This window comes from Microcaecilia unicolor, chromosome 8 (genome assembly GCF_901765095.1).
Source record: "Microcaecilia unicolor chromosome 8, aMicUni1.1, whole genome shotgun sequence".
NCBI classification, from domain to species: Eukaryota; Metazoa; Chordata; class Amphibia; order Gymnophiona; family Siphonopidae; genus Microcaecilia; species Microcaecilia unicolor.
Window position 1 is genome coordinate 187357489 of NC_044038.1, and position 22016 is coordinate 187379504.

General features: G+C 47.6%; 1 protein-coding gene across 4 annotated transcripts in view; it reads right to left on the reverse strand.

Moving 5' to 3' along the window:
* NECTIN2 (nectin cell adhesion molecule 2) overlaps nucleotides 1-22016 on the reverse strand; it is a 200587-nt gene that overhangs the window by 177387 nt on the left and 1184 nt on the right. The window lies entirely within an intron of this gene.

Below are 22016 nucleotides of genomic sequence, written 5' to 3' on the forward strand. Positions count from 1 at the left end.
CTGGAAATGCTTTCCCATCACCGCAAACCCCTGGTGCGGGGGCCAAATTGGAATGTGCAAGTAAGCTTCTTTCAGGTCCAGAGACGTGAGAAACTCTCCTGGCTGTACCGCCGCAATGACGGAGCGCAGGGTTTCCATGTGAAAATGCTGCACTCTCAGGGACTTGTTTAATTCTTTTAAGTCCAGAATAGGGCGAAAAGACCCTCCTTTTCGCGGCACCACAAAGTAGATGGAGTAGCGGCCGCAGCCGTGTTCAGCGGGAGGTACCGGGGACACGGCCCCTATCTGAATCAGACCTTGTAAAGTCTCCTCTACCGCCGCCCGTTTGGCAGCAAAACCGCATCGGGACTCCACAAACACATCTCTTACAGGGGCGTCAAATTCTAATCTGTAACAGTCTCTAAATCAGGTCTAAGACCCACTAATCTGAGGAAATGTTGGCCCACTCCTTGGCAAAGAGGGAAAGACGTCCTCTGATGACAGGACTTGAGGAGAGGGCCAGCGCACCATCATTGAGAGGGTCGCCCCTGAACTCCAGGCCTTGAGCCAGTGGCTGTGGAACGTTTGTCCGAGCGAAAGGAGTTCCTCTGCTGAAAACGGGCACGAGAAGTGAACCCAGCAGAACGCCCCCGCCGGTACCATCTAGCTTCACGGAAGCGAGGTCTGTAAGAGGAGTGGACCGCCGCACCCTTAGAGGAAGGCCGAGGCCTATCTTCAGGCAAGCGCTGGGGTTTAGCCTCACCCAGGCCCTTCACAATTTTCTCCAACTCCTCACCAAACAGGAGAAGGCCTTGAAAGGGCAACTTCACCAACCTTTGCTTAGAGGCCATGTCCGCCGCCCAATGCCGTAGCCAAAGAAGACGGCGAGCTGCCACTGCTACTGCCATGTGTTTAGCCGAAGCTCTGACAATATCATAAAGGGCGTCAGCAAGAAAGGACAAGGCCGACTCCATCCGCGGAGCCACATCTGAAAAGGGCTCCGCTCCATCACCGGGCTGTTCCACTGCCTGTTGCAACCAAGCCAGGCAGGCTCTAGCAGCATAACAACTGCATGCAGACGCCCGAATAGTGAGACCTGCAATTTCAAATGACCGTTTAAGTGCTCACTCCAGTCTACGGTCTTGAATATCCTTCAGGGCAACACCTCCTTCAACAGGGAGGGTAGTTCTCTTTGTCACAGCTGTGACTAGGGCATCCACTTTAGGCATAGCGAAGCGAGCCATATGCTCCTCACTCAGAGGGTATAATTGCCCCATAGCCCTGGAAACTTTCAAAGGTCCCTCGGGGTCAGCCCATTGAGCCGAAATAAGCTCTTGGATGGAGTCATGCAAAGGAAAGGCTCGAGCAGGCTTTTTGGTACTAGCCATCCTAGGATTCACAGAGGAGGCTGTGCCACTGGCAGGGTCCTCAATAGAGAGAGCCTGCAGGGCATCAGAAATAAGCGCTGGCAGCTCATCACGGTGGGAAATTCTCACCGCGGAGGGATCGTCCAGATCCTGAGTCACTTCTGCACCAGACTGGCTCCTCAGACCATGAAGGCCTGCCAGAGTCCTCCGAATCCTCGCAGCCCGACCACGGGGGCGGGGGGGGGGGGGAGAATGGAGGTGCAGCACTCTCTGAAGGGGAATGAGCCCTTCTGCGCTTCATATTCTGCCAATTATCAGGGAATAACGCCTCAGAGGGCATACCCAGGCTAGAATCCACCGGGGGGGCATTAGAAGAGGCCCATGCTGGGCTTTGTGGGAGAGCTCTTTTAAGCACGTATGCTTTATGCATTAATAAGACAAAATCAGGGGAGAAAAACTCACCCTGGGCACCCGGATCTCTGCCGGGGCTAGTAGCTCCCATATCAGCCTCACTCCGAGGCCTCCCCCCGGGCTCAGGACTCTCCGACTCAGTGGAGGTCGCGCCATGTGGTAAATTCAAAATGGCATCCGCTGCCAGCTCAGAGCGCGAAGAATCGTCGTTCGCCATGCTCGGGCCGGCTCTAACGTCTGTACAGCACGATTTACAGAGCCCCACTGCTGATCTGCGCTTGCCACACTTGGAACGGCGCTTTACTGTCTCCGCAGCCATCGCCGAAAACAGCGGTAAAATTCAAAATGGCGGTTCGCGCCAAAATCGCCCCGATCGCGGGCCCACCCCAGAGGAGTCAGAAAACACTCTTACCTCACTGGACCGAGTATCACCGCTCCGGTCCTATAGAAAAAGGCAAGGAAAAACCTCTGTTCCAGCGTCTAAGCGCCAAAGCAACTTTTTTTTTTTTTTTACGCTGTGAGTAAAGCAGAGGTAAATAGAACTCCGGAGGGGGTCACGTGATGCCAGCGGGCTGAAAGGACGCTCATAGTCCAGCTCCGTTCCTATTGCACTATTATCAGCAAAATCTTCGACTTCCCCACACCCCTGAGTGCTAAAATTTACGGGTTTGTGTACCGTAAGCAGTGAGGCTCTGACGGAGGCAATAGAAGCAGCTTTAACATAGTGTTGCGGGGTATGCCAGCCAAGACTCCGCGGCCGACTCGAGAACGCATTCAACCCGGGAGCCCCAAAATGGCGGCAGCGGCGGCGCCCAGCAATGCGGTGATCACCCTGCAAGCGGAGGCTGTGCAGGAGCTGACAAAACAGCTTACGGCAGTGTTAGACGACCGCATGGCGAAATTGCAGGCGTCGGTGGACTCAATTAATGAGAAACTAGAGAGGCAGGCAGCTCGCATACAGGGAGCAGAAGAGAGAATCAGCAGGCAAGAGGACAAGGCTGAATCGCTGGAGAATCGGGTTGGATTGCTAGAAACACACACAAAGCAGTTGGAACTACTTACGGATGATCTGGAGAACAGGAGTCGGCGTAACAACATCAGAATGATCGGATTACCAGAGTCGGTGCCGGAGAAGGAGCTGAGAGACATCGTTTTAAAATGGCTCCTCGCACAGCTGAAGCTGGAGCAAATACAAGACACCATTCGGGTGGAACGCATCCATAGAGTGGGAGCCCACCGAGAAACAGCTCAGCGATCTAGACCAGTGCTAATAAGAATCTTAGACTATGGACATAAAGAGCAAATAATGCAGGCTTACAGAGCTAACAGAAACTTGGAGTACCATGGCACGCAGATTCTCCTTTTTCAAGATTACTCGGCTAGAGTATCTGAACAGAGGCGCCGCATGGGACAGTTCTGCAAGATCCTGTTTGATAAGGGGATTAGATTTACAATGATGTACCCGGCGAAAGTACGGGTAGTACACGACAATAAGACCTTGTACTTCACTGATTCCCAGGATCTTAAAACATTTGCGAGCAAGATCTAACAATGAGCATGTCTAATAAGCAATCAGGAATCTGGGTCTGTTAAATGGTGAAGTTTGTTTTTCTCAAGGGGGGCTGGTTGGCCAGGTTAAAATGGCCCGGCTTCTTTGCCCAGGCTGCTAGCTGTTTGTGATGAAAACTGGAGAGCGGGGCCTCAGTCTCAGATCCCCAATGGAACCAGGGCTTTTGTTAAACAAAGATAAGAAGGCTCAGAATACACATAGACCAAAATAGCTGAGAGACGATCTGGCAGTCTGGGCGGAGACGAAAGGATTGTGAGTTTGAAAAGTCCAGGAGGCTTCGAGATCAGTGGTGCTGGCCTACGACAGGGGGCGAGAGATGAGGAAACAGTACAGCACTACTTTAGTGATTGCCATCTGACAGCCTGAGTGGTGACTAGCTCCTGTTTACGGTTAACATGTTATAATGTTCTGCTTTTTAGTTTTCTTTGTCTCTGTTTTTTTACCCCTTCTCCTTTTTGTATCTGATGCAGGAAAATTTGCATTGTAAGGGGCAGCGGATGTAAGTGACCAAAAAAAGAGGTTGAGAACCTTTAGAATGTGTGGACTGAATGCAGTTTGCATGCGGTATGAGGAGATTGGGGGAGTAAAACAGACTACAAGGGGAGGGGGAATACGAAGTGAATAGGGAAGGGAGGGGGACTGGACAGAGGAAGTAAGGAGGAGAATGGTGGTGTGGCTGCGGGAGCTACCTGAATCGGGGGTTTCTCTCATTATTGGGGGCGAGGGAGGGGGGAAGAGGGGGGAAAAGGAGGGGGGGAGGGAGCAGGGGAGACATAGAAGAGGGGTGGGTAGGGAGGTCCAGTGTGTCCGGGATTTGGTTATAGATGAAAAGACCGTTACAGCAAGAACAGCATATAAAGTATGGGGGGGGCTGAGCTGGGAGGTCACCTCCAGAAGGGTTTACCAGGAAATTGTTTGGAAAGTATATCTCAACTGTAGGATAGAGGATGAGTAATATTCGGATAGCTACTCTAAATGTAGATGGGATACACTCGCCTGTTAAGCGCACAAAAATATTGAGTTATAGCAGACGCTTGAAAGTGGATATATTGCTCCTGCAGGAGACGCACCTTTCTCAACCAGAACATATGAAATTAAAGAAAGGTTGGGTTGGGGAATTGGCCACTGCCTCTTATAATAGTAGACAACGGGGAGTGGCTATTCTGGTTAGCAGATCTTTGGCATGTACTAAGCATAAGGTTATTCAAGACTCGGAGGGGAGATATGTGATTTGGGCGGGGACGATTCAGGGTGTTAAAATGGCCTTGTGTTCAATTTATGCCCCAAACGTGTACTCCCACAAATTCTTTTCTGAAGTATTGGCTGCACTTGTACCACTGAACGAATATAAATTGGTAGTGGGGGGTGATTTTAACATTACCGCTGATCCGCTTATAGACTGCAGTCCCCCAAAACCTAGGCATAAAGAAGCGAGTGGCAGGGGAATTAACTTTTTGATGAAGGAGCTGGGTGTTTTAGATGCTTGGAGGGTTCTACACCCCGATGAACATGAGTATACTTTTTATTCTAAGGTACACAAAGTGCAGGCACGTCTGGACTATGTGCTGCTACCGGCCACATCGCTATCACAATGTTGGGCGGCAGGAATAGAGGCCGGGGTAGTATCAGACCATAGCATGGTATGGGTTGATTGGGGTGGTTGCCAAAGGCAGAGTCAGGCAGCTAGTTGGAGAATGAATCCTGCATTATACCAGGACCCGAAATTTCGGGAATATCTCATAAGGGAATGGCAGGAGTTCTTGCAGACCAATAAGGCATCTGAGGTAGACCCTGTGATCTTTTGGGAGGCCGGTAAAGCAGTAATGCGAGGTAGGATAATAGCGTACTCTAGCCGCACCAGGAAAGAAAGGGACGGAGAGCTCATCAATTTGCTAGGGAAGATTCAGGTGGCGAGAGCGGAATTGGTCAGGGCTGGTACGCCCAGCAGCAGAGAAAACTTTTGGCAGCTCAAAAAGCAAATCAATGAGGTGCTTAATCAGAGGGCAAGCCTGGATGTGCAGCTTTACAAATATAATTTACATAGATGGGGCAACAAAACGGGGAAATTATTAGCCGCAATGGTAAAGAGTAGATCTGCAAAAAAGATAATTACTAGTATTAAAGACAAGTCAGGTAATACACTTAATAAAGGGGAAGATATTCAAAAGGCATTTGTGGATTTTTATAAGTCCCTGTATGATGCGGGACAAAGTGACATGGGAGAGCGTGAAAGATTTTTTCAAGATTTAAATCTGCCAAAATTGTCGTCTCAGCAGTTAGAATCTTTAAATGCTCCATTCGAGGGCTCTGAAACACAGCAAGCTATTAAGAAGCTAAAACTAGCAAAAGCTCCGGGGCCGGATGGATTGGGAGCTGAATTCTATAAAATACTGGGAGTTCAGATGGTGGGTCCCTTTGTTGAACTTTGTCAGGCCCTTTGTGGGCTGGGGCAGCATATGGGCCAGCTGACACATGCTACCATAGTAGTTTTACCGAAACCTGGGAGAAATGAAGAACAGCTGGGTTCATACCGACCTATATCACTGCTCAATCAAGATGTGAAAATTTTTGCTAGTATTATGGCAACGAGGCTGGGAAAGTTGCTACCACTTTTGGTGCAGGGGGACCAGACAGGTTTTGTCCCAGGGAGGTATGCCTCCACAAATATCTTACGGGTACTGAAGGCTATGCAGGAGACAAAGGGGAAAGAGGGGGATGCCATAATCACTTGTCTAGATGCTGAAAAAGCGTTTGACAAAGTATTGTGGGACTATCTGTTTTGGGTCCTGCCCCAATTTGGCATTTATGGGGAGTTTTTGAGGGGCACTAGGGCTTTGTACAAATCACCAACAGCACAAATTTTAATTAATGGAAGCCTTACTGAAAAATTCAAGTTGGAGCGGGGTACGAGGCAGGGGTGCCCACTATCCCCTATGCTTTTCGTCTTGGCACTGGAGCCATTAGCATGTAAAATCAGGCAATCAAAGGAATTGCAGGGCATTACAGTGGGAGCACAAGAATATAAAATAAACCTATTCGCTGATGATATGATGATCTTTCTGGAACAAGCGACTAAGGGGACACCTGTGTTAGTGCAGTTGATACAAAATTTTGGTAGTTTCTCGGGGCTCCGAATTAATTTTGACAAATCTGAAGCCATGGCATTGTCAGCTAATTGTAGGTGCAGGCAGCAGCCTGATTTTCCTTTTGCATGGGCACGGGGAGCCCTGAAATACTTGGGGATTCACTTACACTTAGATGCCCATATGATGTATACTAAAAATGTACTTGAGAAGCTGGATAATATTAAGGTTTTGTGCGCTAGGTGGCGGGACTTACCCATATCGTTCTTAGGACGAGTGGCATTGACAAAAATGGTACTTTTGCCAAAAATTTTATACTCGCTACAAATGATGCCGTTGTGGGTTTTACAGAAGGATGAAGCGACATATAGAAGTGTTATAACTTCCTTTATATGGGGAGCCCGTAGAGCAAGAATAGGTTACAATAAGCTGACGCGAGATCGTAACAAAGGGGGAGTGGGTCTGCCAGACTTGCGCCTGTACAATGTAGCAGCACTTATGAGATGGGTACATGAGATTCACACTGGACAAGCCAAATTTGCACCTGTAGGGACCTGGGATAGCGGACGGGAGGGGATCTCGATCTTTAACACTTTTCATTGCAGGGGTAGAAAAGCTACAATTTCTGCATTAGTCCGGCCATTAAAAAAGGCTTGGGATTGGTGGAGGAATAGAATAGGAGGGGCACAGGGCACATCCCCTTTTGTGGAAATTTTGCGTAATCCTGAGTTTACAGCGAGTCAGCCAGGGTCTCCTTTTGAGGGTTGGTTCAGGGGGGGCTGCAGATATATTGGGCAAGTGGTTGAATTGGGGAACGGTGGATGTCCCACCTTCTCTGAATGTCAAAAAGCATGGAATCTCCCCCCAAAATATTTTTATTCATACTTGCAACTGCGACACTATTTGGACACCCAGAGGAGAAAAAGTGGCGCTTATGCCTCTTTTACAGCTTTAGATCAATGGTTTATGCAAACACTTAGTGCACAGAACTCGCTGTCCCTTTGGTACAAAGAGGGGAGAAAGCGCAGGCCTTCCCGATATTTTGATACGCAGCAGGAGGAATGGAGTACACGTTTGGGGAGGGCAGTAGCTGAACAAGAATTGTCTAGATGCTATGAACAGGCCTTCCGGGTCACACCAAACGTGGGTTTACATGAGATTCAGTATAGAATATTGCATAATGCGTATATCACTAGATGCAAAGGGAAGGCAATGGGTTTGTGGGATACAGATGTGTGTAACAAATGTAATATAAGCAGGGGGTCCTTAGTGCATCATTTCCTGGAGTGTGTCAAACTTGAAGGGTACTGGCCTAGAGTGGTGGCATTGTTGGAAAAGGTGCTGCAAAGCTCTTATGAGTGGACATATGGAATTATGCTGATGGGATCGGATGTGGAACTGCAGGAGCAAGGGTTGAACAGTAGCAAGTGTCATTTTATATTACTGGCGCTATTGTTGGCTAGGAAGGTCATTTTGCAGCAATGGATAAGCCATTTATCGCCGCCCATTGAACAATGGTATAGACATCTACAGCAGATGGCTGACTGGGAGATCCAAAGAACAGCTAACCTGGGAAATAGGGCAACTAAGGAGTATAATGGTATATGGAAGCGCTGCTTGGAATGTGTTCCAACTCGTCCTATAACTAGTGCCTTTGTTGGAATTTCTGCGATGGGTGCTAAAAGGTCTTTTTGAATGAGCAACTCTGGACGGGAGGGGGGAGGGAGGTATAAAGGAAACGGGTATAGTGGGATGGCTGGGAATGGGGGGGGGGGGGGAATAAAACTGAAAAATTACAAGCACGAGCCCAGAACATAACAATGTACCTTGATGGGATAATTGGGGATGGCTCGACATAATACTTATGGAGTGAATAATATGTGTACTGTATCCTATAGTTACTTTCATGTTAGTATTACTGTTTACAATTGTTATATGTTTGTATTGGAAAGCTCTGCTTGTTCTCAATAAAAAAAAGATTAAAAAAAAAAGAACTCCGGAGGCTCAGGTGAGTGGGAAAGGCAGGGAAAGGGCGAACCTATGTGCCTGCATCCACTGTTGGTGGGGAAGGACAGGGAAAGCTAAGCAATGTGTCCACATCCACGGAGGTATGAGTAAGGCAGGGAAACGGCGAACCTATGTGCCTTTAAAGTGAAGCTGCTATAGCCTCCAACACCCCTGCTAACAACTGGCAAAAGCACAGGAGCAACCTCCAGGCAGATTTTAGATGGAGCTCGAAGAAGCTGCAGCCACTCTCCTAGGGGAGATAGAGAATACTGAAGAGAGGCAGTGGAGCAAGCTGGTATGAGGCACTGAAAAAAGTGTGCTCTCTATCTCCCTCTGCTGGTTGATGGACACAACCCATCTGTAATGGCTGCAACTGCTTGATGACAAGGAAAAGGGTGTTTCCTGGGTCACCTTTGTGGGCTTATGCTCTGAGCCATATTGTCATGGTTTCTGCAAATTCTCTACTTTTCAGTTTTGTGGAAGATGTGCTGTGCTACCAAGGGCACTGCTTGTTTGAATACCATTGTCTACTGTTCACTGTGTAGAACAGGGGCAAGTAAAGCTTCCAGCTGTGGATATGTTGAACAGCCTTGGGAGGTAACATTGTTATCTGTACCAGTTAAAACCAGTTCTACCCTGGAAGGAAGAAAGCAGCTGGACCACCAAGCAGACTGAATGGACGGAAGGATTTGGACTAAGTATCAAGGCAATGAAGACCCAGAGTCACAGCTAGTCAGCGATACTGTGCCTCTTCAGCTTGGAAAAGAGACGGATGAGAAGGGATATGATTGAGGTCTACAAAATCCCGAATGGTGGGGAAGTGAATCGATTTTTCACTCAAACACTAGAACATACAACAAAATTGAATGGAAATACTTTTAGAACAAATAGAAGAAAATATTTTTTTTACTCAAATACTGTATGCAATTCTAGCTACTGCATCTCGTAAAAAAGATATAGTGGAATTAGAAAAAGTACAGAGAAGGGCAATGAAAATGGTAAAAGGGATGGGACGACTTCCCTATGAGGAAAGGCTACATTGGCTAGGGCTCTTCAGCTTCGAGAAAAGATGGCTGAGAAGAGATATGATAAATGCTTATTAAAATACTGAGTGGAACAGGTAACATAGTAACATACCGTGTTTCCCCAAAAATAAGACACTGTCTTATATTAATTTTTGCCCCCCAAAATGCGCTAGGTCTTATTTTCAGGGGCTGTCTTATTTTTCGGGGAAAGATCGGGGTTGGATCAGGGTTGGCCCACCCGCTCTCCGTCGCTCCTGGAACTAACCTTAAACACCTCCTTTCACCTTTGCAGCAAGCAGCAGCAAGGCAGGCCACTCCTTCCTTCGGTGTCCCGCCCTCGCCTGACGTAACGTCCGCGAGGGCGGGGCACGGAAGGAAGGAGAGGTCTGCCCTGCTGCTGCGAAGATGAAAGGAGGTGTTTAAGGTTAGTTCCGGGAGCGATGGAGGGTGGGGGGGGGGGGCGGCCTGGGGGCGGCCTTGTCCGGCTCTCGACGGCCCTGCTTTCAAACAAAAATTTGCTAGGTCTTACTTTTGGGGGAGGCCTTATATCTAGCAATTCAGGAAAACCTCTACTAGGTCTTATTTTCGGGGGATATCTTACTTTCAGGGAAACAGGGTAGTAACATAGTAAATAACGGCAGAAAAAAACCTGCATGGTCCATCCAGTCTGCCCTACAAGATAAACTCATATGTGCTACTTTTTGTGTATACCTTACCTTGATTTGTACCTGTCCTTTTCAGGGCACAGACCGTGTAAGTCTGCCCAGCACTATCCCCGCCTCCCAACCACCAGCCCCGCCTCCCACCACCGGCTCTGGCACAGACCGTATAAGTCTGCCCAGCACTATCCCGCCTCCGGCTCTGCCACCCAATCTCGGCTAAGCTCCTTAGGATCCATTCCTTCTGAACAGGATTCCTGAACGTGAATCGCTTGTTTACTCTTAAAAAAATATTAGGACTAGAGGGCAAACAAAGAAGCTACAAAGTAGTAAATTTAAAACAAATAGGAGAAAATATTTCTTCACTCAACATGTAATTAAACTCTGGAATTCGGTACAAAAACTAAAGTCAGTCAGGGAGGGATCATGGATTTATCAGCTGTGACTAAAGGAAAGAAAATTATCAAGGTAAGAACCTAATTTTCCCTTCCTTGTCATCAACAGCAGATGAATCCATTAACTGATGGGTTGTACCAAAGCACTCCCTAAGTAGGGTGGAAATAGGCAACTCCGCGAGCAAGCACTTCCAAAATGCGCATTCTGCCGCGCTGCCACATCCAGCCTGTAATGCCACACGAAAGAGAGCTGGCAAGCCCAGGTAGCCGCACGACAGACCTCCTGAAGAGAAAAAACACCCGTGTCAGCCCACGAAGAGGACATTGCCCTCGTAGAGTGCACTTTAAACACTTCAGGCGGCGACCGCCCTAAAAGCAGATAAGCCAAAAAATGAGTTCCTTAAGCCACCGGGCTATAGTGGCCTTAGACGCCGGAAACCCCCGTCGAGGACCTGCCAACAGAACAAATAAATGATCAGAATTCCTAAACTCATTTGACATCTGCAGTTACTGCCACAGAGCCCTGCGGACATCCAAAAGGCGCAATTCCCCAAAGGAGTCCGGAAACTCCTCCTTAGAGAAGGAAGAAAGAAAAATGGGCTGGTTGAGGTGAAAAGCTGAAACCAGCTTAGGCAGAAAAGAAGGCACCGTACAGTTACCCCAGATTCCGAGAACTGTAGAAAAGGATCCCGACAGGAGAGCCTGAAGCTCAGACACTCTTCTAGCCGACGTCATTGCCACTAAAAAAAACTGTCGAGAGTCGCATCCTTCTCAGAAGCCCGTTTAAGAGGCTTAAACGGAGATCGTTGGAGCGCCTTCAACACGAGTCCCAGGTTCCAAGCCGGACAAGGCGACCGCAAAGGAGGACGGAGACAAAGCGCCCCTCTGAGAAAACGGAGAATATCTAGATGAGCAGCAAGGGACAATCCGGAGACTTTCCCCCGGAAGCAGGCCAACGCTGCCACTTGAACTCGAAGGGAATTGTAGGCCAGGCCCTTTTGTAGCCCGTCCTGCAAAAAGTCCAGCAAGAGTGAGACTGTCGCCAGAGTGAGCGAGATAGACTTTGGCGTACACCACGCAAAGGTGCGCCAGATCCAAGCATAAGTCGCAGAGGTAGACCGCGTGCGAGCCTGCAAGAGTGTGGCAATAACCTTATTAGAATAGCCCTTGTCCCTCAATTGCGCCCTCTCAAGAGCCAGGCCATAAGACCAAAGCAGCAAGGATCTTCCATAGTCACCTGACCCTGAACAGGTTCGGAACCCGAGGCAAAGGAAGAGGGACGTCCACCAGCATCCGCCAGAGATCGCCGTACCACGGATGCCTTGGCCAATCCACGGCGATGAGAATCACCAATCCTCGGTGCAGACGAATCTGAAGTAGAACTCGCCCTATCAAGGGCCAAGGAGGGAACACATACAGGAGGCCCGAGGGCCAAGGTTGAGCCAGAGCACCCAACCCCGCCGAGCAAGGATCTCTCCTTCTGCTGAAAAAGCGAGGGACTTTGGCGTTCACGCTTGACGCCATGAGATCCAAGCCTGGAGTCCCCCATTTGGCACAAATCTGAAGAAAAACTTCTGCCAGTTCCCATTCCGCCGGGTCGATTTGATGTCTGCTGAGGAAATCGGCTTGCAAGTTGCTCTGACCGGCTATGTGATCCGCGGACAGCAACTCTAGGTGGCGCTCAGCCCAGTGGCAGATCTGAGACGCCTTAGCAGCCAGGGCCCTGCAGTGAGTGCCGCCCTGGCGATTGATGTAGGCCACTGCTGTCGTGTAGTCCGACAGAACTCGGACAGAAAGACCCTTCAGCGTCCTGTGGAAGGCCAGAAGAGCCTGAAATATCGCTCTGTTCCAAGCGATCGATGGACCATCCCGCTTCTGCGGTGGACCACCGACCCTGAGCATAGTGTCCCCGGCAATGAGCTCTCCAGCCCGAAAGGCTGGCATCCATTATCACCAGACACCAAAAAGGAAAAAGAAGCCAGCAGATCAATATAACATCAGAAAGATTTTATTGAAGATACCGCATGTAAACAAACTGCCTGACACAGGCCTTGTTTCGCCCACCAAGGGCTGCGTCAGGGGCTAATTTGAAACCTTCTGAAAGGAGCAACTCTAAAAACAGAAAACTTGTGGTGTATAATAGATTGGAAAAAACCAGCACATACAGCAGAAGCCTAAAATGATGTGACTCTTAACACAACGCAAGCAGATGCACTGCTGTCAAACCTGGAAAAACTTTGAGGAGTGTCATGTGATGTTTTTTTATCCTTGATTTCCAGGTCAAAGTGCAAAAAAATGAAAATGAATTAAAAAAATGAGTGAAAGCCAAAGGACTGTATGCTATTGGCAAAGAATGACTACAAATATAAAAAAATATTCATACGTGACAAAAAACAAATCTTAAAAACACCAATGCTGAATTAGAAAAAAAATGTAAATGAGGATATTGAATGATACTATGTAGTATTGACATTGGAAGATTATAAATATGTATTAGGATAATTAAAAAGCACTACACTTGCAAAAAAATACGTAATGATTGTTAATGAAATGCAAACGACCAAAAACAAAGAAATAAAATGCAATAATAGTCACCCTACGTGAAAAAGTGCTCATAGTTAAGGCAATATATAGAATGCATCAACAAAATTAAAAATATAAAAAAAAAAAACATATATATATATATGTATCCATGATTGATAAAAATTGAAAATAATGGGATGACAAAAATGAATAATGAATGAATATACATAAAAAGAATAATTTATTCAAAGAAAGACTGATAGATCTGTCTCCATGTTCAGACCTTTAGGATGTAGTGTTTGTAACTCAAAAATAAATTGTTGCTCCTTTCTTAGGAGGAAAGTGTCAACTGGTCCACCTCTCCAATTCTTCTTGTAAACAAATACAACGCAAAACCGTAAATCTTCAAAACGATGTCCTAAAGTCTTTGAGTGTTCCACCAGTGGTTTCTCAAATGCATTCCTTTTTATGGCACTTTTATGCTCAATTATTCTGGTATTGAATTCTCTAATTGTAAAACTAGAAATGTTATCTATGCGGTAATTTGCCCGTGTGGTTTAGCCTATATAGGCAAAACTAAGAGACAATTCAACACCAGACAGAGGGGGTCAGGTGACTTTTGGGCATATTGACTACCCAGCCCAGAGTCTGAAGAACTGTAACAACTCTGGCTGTGGCAAGTCAACTCTCATCTGCCGAATCCGCTCTGATGAGCCAGTCGTCGAGATAAGGGTGAACTCTGATACCCTCTCGCCTGAGAAAGGCAGCCACTATCACCATGACCTTGGAAAAGGTCCGAGGGGCAGTCGCCAGGCCAAAAGGCAAGGTGCGAAACTGGAAATGTTGGCTCAATACCGCAAACTGGAGAAACCGCTGATGCGGCAGCCAGATGGGAATATGCAAGTACGCTTCCTTGAGGTCCAGAGCAGGGTTGCCAGGTGGAAAAATTTTTTCCCACCCAAACCAGCCCAAATCCAGCCCAAAACCCGCCCAAACTCAAACCCCGCCCCTGACACCCCACCCCCGCGTCATCAACCCCACCCCTGCCGTCATCAACCCCGCCCCCGCAGTCATTGGCCCCGCCCAAAACATCACTAACCCCGCCCAAAACATCACTAACCCCGCCCCCCGCGGCCGAAAAACACGCCTGAAAACCGCCCAAAAGAAAAAAAAGCCCAAAAAACCGCAACCCGCCGCGGGCAAAAATTTCCCGCGGCGGGTCGCGGAAAACCGCCCAATTGGGCGGTAAAACCGCCCACCTGGCAACACTGGTCCAGAGACATGAGAAACTCTCCTGGCTGTACCACCGCAATGACAGAGCGCAAGGTTTCCAAGCAGAAGTGTCGCACTCCTAAGGCCTCGCAGACTCTGTGTAAGTCGAGGATAGGTCTGAACAAAATAGATGGAGTAGCGACCGCAGCCGCGTTCGACGGGAGGAACCGGAACCACTGCTCCGAGCTTCAACAACACCTGCAAGGTCTCGTATACTGCCGCCCGCTTGACGGCAGTGCCGCATCGGGATTCCAAAAACGCGTCTCCTACTAGGACAACAAATTCTAGCCGGTAACCTTCTCTGATCAGGTCTAGGACCCACTGATCCGAAGTAATCTTGGTCCACTCCTCGAAAAAGAGGGAGATGACCCCCTACTGCGGGAACCGGCGAGTGGACCAGCGCCCCATCATTGTGGAGGACGCCCCTGAACTCCTGGACGTTGCCCGGACGCCGCCACATGTTTTTCCGAACTAAAGGAGTTCCTCTGCTGGAAACGAGTACGTTGACCAAACCCCCGCAGAGTGCCCCGGGCGATACCTGCAAGCTTCGCAAAAACATGGCCTGGAAGAGGAGGGAAAAGAAGGACTTTTGGAAGAAGGCCTCGGCCTATCATCAGGCAACCGTTGGGACTTACCCCTAAGGTCCTTAACAATCTTCTCCAAATCCTCCCAAAATAAAAGGAGGACCCGAAAGGGTAACCTCACCAGCCTTTATTTAGAGGCCATGTCAGCCGCCCAATGCCGGAGCCAAAGAAGGCGGCGGGCAGCAACCGCCACAGACATCTGCTTAGCCGAAGCTCGGACCAGATCATAAAAGGTATCAGCCAAAAAAGACAGAGCAGACTCCATACGCAGGCCGACCTCAGCGAGGGAACCCGCTACATCGGCGGGCTCCTCAACCGCCTGCTGCAACCAGGAAAGGCAGGCCCGGGCTGCATAGGAACTGCAAACAGCCGCCCGTAAGGAAAGGCCCGAGATATGAAAGGACCACTTCAGCGCAGATTCCAGCCGCCGGTCCTGCATATCTTTCAAAGCAACCCCTCCCTCCACCGGGAGAGTAGTCTTTTTAGTCACAGCCATTAACTAAAGCATCCACTTTAGGCATCCCAAAGAGGGTCAACTGACTTTCCCTCAGGGGGTAAAGGTGATACAGCCCTGGCCACCTTCAAGGGACCCTCAGGGTCAGACCATTGAGCTGAAATAAGCTCTTGGATGGAAGCATGCCGGGAAAAGCCCGAGAAGGCTTCTTAGTGCTAGCCATCCTAGGACTAATAGAAGAGGCAGCGCCCTCGTCAGGATCTTCAGTACAAAGGGCCCGTAAGGCATCAGAAATGAGAGCTGGTAGCTCGTCACAGTGGAAAATCCGAACCACTTTAGGGTCATCCAACTCCTGTGGCAAGCAGCCACCCTCATGTGGATCATCAGTCCGTGAGGGCCTGCCAGACCCCTCAGACTCCCCGAACCTAGACCACGGAGGAGAACAGAGTGAAGAGTCCCCCTCAGATGGGGTATTCACTCGTCTACGCTTAGCATCAGCCAAAAGCTCAGGGGAAGAAATAAAGGTCTCCAGCAGACGCTGGGCTATAAAGAACCCTGTACATCCACCCCCACATTGGGGGAAGCGGAGGCAAAAGCTCCTCTAGAAACCTTGAAACGAGGCGTCCCCCTGCACTCAGACCCCCCTGCAACCACGAGGGTTGAGTCACGAGGCGCCTCCAAGATGGCGGCCGCTGCCAACTCCGGCAGGCGGGAAGAATCACCACCCGCCATGCTCGTGCCAGCATTAGCATCTAGGCAGCATGTGCTGCAAAGCCCCGCTGCTGATCTGCATTGTCCAAAGTGAGAGCAGCCATCAAATACAGAAAACAAAATGGCGCCTTTGCACCAAAACTTACCCCGCACAGAGCGCTGTCAGCAGGAACCTCCCCGGAGGAGCTGGGCACCACTCTCACCTCAGGAGACCGAGTCAAACGCGCTGTGGTCAAGCTGCACCAAACCAGGAGCTCAGGAGAAAGCCTCTTTTTTTTTTTTTTTTTTTACTGTGAGGGAAGTTAGAGGCAGGCAGCCACAGAGGAACTCTGGGAGGAGGGGGAACGGGTAAGGCAGGGACAGGGAAAACCAAGTATGCCATTAAAGTGGGCACCACCAGCCACAACACCCCCTACTCTACTGGCAAAGCACAGGAGCCACCCCAGGCAGAAATCCAGCAGCTGAGAAGCGACATCCACACCTGCTGGGAGATAGAGTTATACTGAAGGCAGAGGGGGTTAGGCGTCCTGGAACACCATGTGCTTTCAATGTTCTCTATCTCCACCTGCTGGTAGGCGGATACAACCCATCAGTTAATGGATTCATCTGCTGTTGATGACAAGGAATATTATGTTACGTTTGTCATCAGACAGGTACTCTAAAAAGTTGCAAGAAGGAATTAGTGGATTTACACCTAACTTGACCCCTCGACTCTGTACCCCATCAAGATAACTACATTCTGAGCATCTCTGAAGAGACTGCTTTTCCAGCAACATACTACAGGCTCAAAATAAGGTACCCAGGATCCCACATACCAATTAACTCTGACCTGGCAGAGAGGAGCTGCTTTCCTTGAATTCTAGGCCACCTTGCTTGGGCAGACTTGGCTCACTGATGAAAATCAGCTAAAGCAAAGAGTGAATTTCGTTTTACCTGAGACTCAGTAACCCACAGAGTGAGTTTAGAACACTTCTATTGTTTGGGTTATCTAGAGATCTCTTTGAAAGGAAAAAAAAAAGTTAGAGCTAACTGGTATGTGAGAGAGCTGTATGCTCACTTGTGCTGACATGAAGTGTATAATTTTCTCTTAGGAAAAACAATCCCTAACTCTCAGGAATTATTAGCGCATTTTACCAGATCAGATCTATTTAGTGATTTGTTGCCAGAGAAATATTTTTCACACTAACTTTATTTTTGTACTGATCCTTATTATCTCTCTATATAAAACGCACCTCCAACGTTCTAATGAAGCCTCCAAAAGTCCCACTGCATGGGGACAAGGGAGGAGAATGAGCAGCACAAGCGGTCACTTTCTGAACAGCAGGAAGACGAAGAACATTGCTGGAAGGAGATTACAATTGTCAGGCCCATGCTCCAGCTCCCGGTATGAGCAGCATCCTTACAAAACGCCCTACAAGAAAAAACTACCCACAGTCCCAACGTCTCCGGCACCTCAAACAAGTAGCCTACCACTTCAAACACCACCCCCCCCCACACACACACACAAAATCAAAACGCAGCCTTCCACACAAACGGGGGGAGAGGTGGACTGGCAAGGGGAGAGGACAGATGGGAAGAGGTGGTGGGGGGGCAGGAACTCAGATGGGAAGAAGTGGGAGGGGTTTCTGGAACTCAGACAGGGGTGGAAGGGAGAAGGGGGGAAACCACACTCTCTCTCTGTCCAACACACTGTATCTGTGTGAACACTCTCTCTCTCTCTCTCTCACACTCACTGTGTTCAACATACACACTCGCACACAGTCATTCTGAAACACACACACTCACTCACAGATACACAAGCACCCAGTCTCAATCTCTCTGTGACACACAATCGCACAGTCAATCTCACACATACACACTACGAGGAAAACCTGGCTAGCATCCGTTTCATTTGTTTCGGAAACGGGCCTTTTATACTAGTCTAAAATAAAACAGGTTTATTACCTGTGCTTGCATAGTTCAGTCATTTCATCCCGAATCCAGAGGAAGAAGAGATAAAACACCCTAGACATTACTGTGTGCTGGTCACTTTTGCAGAGCGGTTGTGCCACTTACTTTGTGTTATTCCTAAATTATCCACATGAACTACGTTTGCATCTACATTACTCAATTTAGTCACAGTCTCAGAGGAAAAACTACATGACATCATGAGATATTTGAAATGAAATTAATAGCCAGGAATCATCCTGACCGGGGGGGGGGGGGGGGGGGAGCGGGGGGAGGGTTCTGCGTCATCACCAGAATCTGTGCCTGAAGGCTCCATTTCAAGCTAGGAGCAAACACCAATGCAGGCAAAGGCCCCAAATGATAGCTCCACAATCTTAGATGCTGAAAATTCCACAGAACACAACTTGGAAAACCCACTGATAATGAAGGCAACAGAAGTGAAGTTCATGCTGAACTCACAGATGCTCCATCCTGTAAGGGAAAGGAAGATGCAGCAGAAAAAGCCAATGACATGTTTGTCCACTTAACGGCCATTGTTAGGGGGAGAACTCTGGCCTTAAGCTTGCACTTGTTCATGAACAAATAGATCTAGTCAGAATAATCTGAACGACAAACTCCAGCATGATCCTCCAAACTGTTTCAAGCAACACTTCAAAGTGGCCTGGGATGCCCCTTTAGGCATGCGCTTTGACCACACACCACAGTGGTTGATAGTACTTAAAGGGCCGGGAGCTCAAGGACCCAGACTGCAAACAGTCTGTCTTGCTGGGATAACATTACAGTAGTCACTATGTAAGTCTTCTCCTACACTTCCAGCACTCACGCCAGGCCAGGCTTTGTGCAGGGTTGGCTTCTGCGTACCAATGCAGAAAAGGGTTTTGTGCAGATAGCACTCTAACCCCAGGCTAATGTCTGTACACTTTTGCTACATCGGCACCTCAGTCCCCTTTAATTTCTTCTCCAGCTCTATCTCCAACACACAGGACAGCAACTGCAAAGCTTTGGATTCATAGTCTGCATTCTCTTTCCCTGTTCCCCATCCACACCGTACATAATTCTGTAATTTACCTAAAGGCCAGTAAACAATTTATCAAAATGTATATACCATTTTAGTAAAAACATTAATTCAAATAATAAAAGAGTGAATAAGAGAAAATAAAGATATAAAAAATAATAAAATGCTATAGTCAATCTTCAAACTATGATCAACTCTTAAATAGGGGAAAGAAGTTGGCAGATTTTTAAGCGACAACTTATTCCAGCATTCAGGTCCCACTGCATAAAGAACGTTATATCTCCAAATGACTTTCTGAAATCTTATTCTTGCTGGGAAGAACTTACATCATTTGATCTTATTTTTCAAATATACTAATTTCTGAGTAAAAAAACACTTTAAAACATCAAGACCAGCAACTTAAATAGACCTCTTCATTAATGGGGAGCCCATGCAACAAATAAATGGTGGCACTCTCCCAAAGTTACCCACTAAATTTTGAATATTTTCTTCTTGTATTCAGACTGCAAACCCATGTACAAAAGGTTACAGTAATATAATGTATTCAGCAATAAGGACCGAACTTCTTGAAACCTCTCTCTGATGAAAAAGTGTTAAATTGCCCAATCAGCCTTAGTTCTAAGGCGGCATTTCTAGTCATTAAAGCCACCTGTTCCCTTCCTACTCCATCTGAATCTAAGATCTCAGGCTGCCCAGGGAACATCACTGCCCAATTTAAGAAATGGACAACTTGATCCGCTTAATCGTACCAAGTCCTAAAAATGTAAATTTTAGATAAATTAGCCACCAAACCACTCTACCTTAACCAACTCTTCTTCTGCCAGACAAGCATTTCACCTCTCCACAGCTTAATTTCATTCAGCTACCAAAGGCATCAGCATAGATGTAAATCTCAATATTATGTCTCCCAGCTGAACTCCCCAAGTGTTGCAGATATATGCTAAAATCCAAGTCAAAGAGGCGAGCCCTGAGAAAAGCCCTATTTCCAAAAATGTCTTAGCTGCAATCAGATTACAGATGGAGGGGGGGGGGGGGGCAGAAGGGTGGCAGAAAGGCAATGCTCTAGTAGCCAAAAAAAAAAAAGACTCCCACTCACTCACCAGACCTGTTAAACCAGATAAACTGATACCAGGAAGAGATAAAGCCTACAAATACTGAGGGAGTGAATTAAATAAGAGAGAGACAAAGTGAGGGGATGCATGGGAAAAAAAAGAAGGGAATTATTCTGCAAGCTTGTGGCATAATTATTTTATTTTTTTTTATATACTGCCTGCAAGCCTGAAAGTTATTGAAGCAGTATACATTCAGATACAATAAGTATTTTTCTGTCCCTGGATGGCTCACAATCCAAGTTTCTGTACCTGAGACAAAGGAAGGTTAATTGACTTGCCCAAAATCACAAGGAGCAGCAGTGGAATTTGAAACAGGCTCCCCTGGTCTCAGCTAGCTGCTCTACCTATTATAGCAATTCCCAAACTTTTTACAGTGGTAGAACCCCTCAACTATGTTTCATACACCGAGGAAGCCCCCTCTTAGTCCCATCTCTCTTCTCGCCAGTCCTCCCCCATAGTCCAGCATCTGGGGCCTTTCTCTCTCCTTCCCTTCAAAAGGTGGGTCCAATGTCTCTTCCTTCCCTCCCTCCCACCACTCCACCCTCGATTTGGCATCTCACCTTCTCTCTCAAACCACTCCCCCCCTCCCCCAACTACCTCATGCTGCTTTGGAGAGGTCTATCTTTGATTTAAGTTTAGCAGAAAAGGACTGTGCACACGCTGCCTAAGCAGCAGCTACATGCTTCAGCTACCAATGCCAGCACTCCCGAATGTACACAGTTCATGCTGTGTAGTAGCGCCAAAGTTGGCGCATGAAGCATGTCACCAAGCTCCTCGCCTGTGGAACTCCTGAAAAGAACTAGGGTTCTGCAGAACCCAGTTTGGGAATTGCTAACCAATTAGGCAATATAACAAAGGCTCAAAAATTAGCCAGGGACTCACATATTAATGCTGTGATTCGACCCCCACCCTCTTTCCCAGATATATTTAAACACCTCTGTTGCATAAATGCACAAGAGGCAAGTCTCTTTCAACTGAAAAGAAGTTCTGGAATTAGGGGGCATAGGATGAAAGTGAAAGGGGGAAGATTCAGGAGTAACCTAAAGAACTACTTCTTCACAGTAAGGGTGGAAAATTTGTGGAACGGCCTCACAATGGTAGTGGAGTATAAGAGCATCTGAATTCAAGCTTGGGACAAGTAAGTGGGAAAAGGAGGGGATTGTAGATGATATGGATGGACAGACTAAATAAGCCGTAGGGTCTTTATATGCTTTCATTTTCTCTGTTTCTATGTATGTTCCCTATGGTTCAGTCTCAGAAAAGAGAAGGCAGATAAACCAGGCAGCCAGAGGAATACTAAGGTGAACATAAGAGACAATAATGCCTCTGTACACAATGCTAGGGCCTAAAGAAACACCACAGGAATTAAATTGTTGTCTTTATCTTATGTATGCTTCCATTACAGTAAGTGCTCAGGAATGTGGAAAGTGGAGGTAGGGGGAGGGGAACAGCACACCTGGTATGAAGCAAACATAGAAATCAATACAGTACTACTGTGAATGATTAACACACACATAAACAAGGAAACCAAGCTCCCTGCCTCCACTAACTCTTAGTTAAACAGCCTAGTCTCAAGGCCCATCCACCGTAAATAGTATGTTTCCTCATACACACCATTACAGATAGGCCAAACACTGCAGGCATTAAATAGCATCAACCTGTTCTACCACTATCAGTTTAAGTATCATTAAACTCAGTGGTGATTAAAAAGCAGTTGATGAAACCTAGGTGCAGCAAACTATTATTATTAACATTTGTATAGCGCTACCAGACGCACGCAGCTAAGCAGTTTTAACTCATCAAGGTTATTAAGTGTACCCCCCCCCCCCCCCATATTCAGCATTGCACACTGGGCCTCTTTACTTTCTTGGCACACCAGGTGAAATGCAAATGGTTAATCCT